Here is a 2,854-nt window from a genome sequence, read left to right as displayed (position 1 = left end):
GGCAATCAATTACTTCTACGCAATAGAAACGATAGAAATTGCGCGCGGTCGACTAATAGCATGAAGTTGGTCGACTACTGAACGACGATGGTAAACAAGTGGGAATTTTGATGAGTTTTCGTAAAAGTACTTTTATATCACTGCAAAATTTTAAAAGTGAGCAGTTAACACACGGTATGGTACAAAAGAACCCAAAGAAAGCAAACAATTCAATTTTGTCAAATATTATGAAATCATCACGTTTTATAAGTGTTTAGAAGTAAGATTTTTTTTTCAGCGGATGACTATTGGCGAACTCACCCTACGTAGTATTTGAGGGCAAGTTTAGAGGCTATTTAACTTTATTTTAACTTTTAAGTTATCGATATTTGTTTTCTTCTCTATTCATCCGTGTTTCATTTTTAGGGCTTAGTTCTCTAGCTTCTAGCACATAGTTAACTTTACGTTTTTTCAATTACAACGAGATACTTTGTATCGATTGATAATTACCTGTATTTTTGGGCAGAAAGTGCTTCTACATAAGCACTATACCTGATATAATGTTAATTTAAAAATAACAAAAGAAGAATGTTTTTAATATATGTAAGAAATATACATTATTGTATAATTGGTTGCTAGGTAGTTGTTTATAGATACATAATTAACATGTTTGATTGCAAAACAGCTTGTGTGAATATACGTTAAAAGAGAATCAACGAATAAATTATTTACTACTCATCATCGACTTGTAATTTCAGTATAAAAGGTGAGAATACTAGTGGATATAATTACGGAAGATATTTTAAGGTGTGAACAATTACGGCCACTAAAGATTTATTTATGTTATTAGCCGAACCAGGGTTGGCGACCACCTTTGGTGAGTCGTTGTAAAATTTTGGTTTACCTCACCCGGGAGCTTTGTAAATTCATATCCTGAAGTACAAAGTAAGGGGTGAATTTACTTCAGTAATAAGGTTCATGTCTACGAACTTAACTATACTTAGAAGTGGTAAAATAATCACAAGAAAAATTATGCTCGGTGAGGCAATGGAGAAAGAAACTGGTGACAGTGGTAACGACGAACAAAATACAGCTCCTGTTGTACCTGAAGTGTTGACATTTGAAGACAAAATCTTAATGGCTTTACAGCGACAAGAACAAAAGTTAGCCCAGATGTCGGAAGAATTAAAGCATACGGTTCAGCAGAAATCCGAGGAATCCAGTAAACAGTACGAGGAATTAAGTAGACGGTTGGAGCAAATAGACCAAAATTCAGAAGATACGAAACAATCTGTGATCCAGGCGATGAAAGACCTTACATTACAATTTGATGAAAAGTTAAAAAGAGTATCAGAAGATTGCCAGGATAATTACAACCATGTAATCCAAGAAGTCAATTGTGTAAAAAAGGATTTGGAAGTAATAGAATCTTCTGTACGGCAACAAAAGATTCAGGTTACGGATAATTCTAACCAAATACGTGCAAATACTCAGTTGATATCTACATTACAAGAGGATATTAGGATGTTACAAATTAAGGACAACGCATACCACAACAACATGGCTAATGATCATTTGGAGTTCCCTTGTTCACAAGAGATGACCTCGCATTCACCCGTAACAGATCAACGTGGACCTCATATTATCTCATCTTCAAGTAATCCATCCGATGAGGACATTATTTTGGAAGGAATTCATTCAAGGAATAAAGATGGGCGGAAAAGAGATGGTGGAACCACAGATAATGCAGTAGGTAAAAATTGTCACTCAACACGAACACGAAATGGTGAAAGGAAGGTAAAGTTAAGTGTAAAGATGAGTGAAATACGTGCTATGAGTAAGTTTAGTGGTAAATGTAATGAAAATGCTACCTCTTTCTTAGAAAAATTTCAAGATGAGTGCAATATAATGTGTATAGATAAATCGCAATATATGAAACTAATCCCTCATTTATTACTCCCACCATGTTCTTTATGGTTTAAAGCAGTACGAGATCACATCAATACATATGAGGAATTCAAAGCAGCGCTGATTGCAAATTACGAAAACGACTTTTTGCTTGCAAACAGAGATGCCACGATTAGAAACCAACCTTTTAATCCTCGTTTGCACAAATCTGTTGTCGATTTTGTCGTAAATACATATAACGAATTTAAAGTCGTAAATCCGTTGCAATCGGAATCCAGAGTAATTGCATCAATTCGAAATTTGCTACCGTTTAAACTACAACAGATCCTGTTTTCTACCCAGTGTATGTCTTAATCACCTATTAACGCTTGTCCAATGTTATGAAACTCAATACCACGCTCAGAATCATCAAGCAGGATTAGGCAAAATTAAAAACAATTCAGATCACCTTGTACCTGTTCGGAATCTAAATATCCGTAATGCAGACAATACGGAATATAACCTAAGTCGAGCAAATTTCAACAATCAGAACGGACAAAATAGGCGAAGATATGTTGGGAATCCACCTAACCTAATTAATCGTGGCAATCCGTATGTTAGACCATATAACCAAAATAGATTTAAAAATAGACGAAATACATGGCGAAATTCCAGGAATACAGTAAACTATATGGATACACGTAATCGTAATTCAAGAGATGGCATTTCGCATCCAAATCAAGATAATGACACAATTCCTGTACAGAACAATAATACGGGACATAATAATGATTGTGCGGTACAGTGTACTTTATTGGAACCATACACGAGTATGAATTTAAACTAACTGCAGCTGATGTGGTAGGGGTTAAACCCATATCAGCTATAGATTCTCATGAACATTTATCTTCAAATTTATGCGATAATGTCAAACTCACATCAGCTATTGATTCTTATGAACATTTATCTTCAAATTTACATGTTCATG

The sequence above is a fragment of the Thermobia domestica genome, chromosome 11 (assembly GCF_964235325.1).
Source record: "Thermobia domestica chromosome 11, izTheDome1.hap1.1, whole genome shotgun sequence".
NCBI classification, from domain to species: domain Eukaryota; kingdom Metazoa; phylum Arthropoda; class Insecta; order Zygentoma; family Lepismatidae; genus Thermobia; species Thermobia domestica.
Note: the sequence above shows the minus strand (reverse complement) of the source record.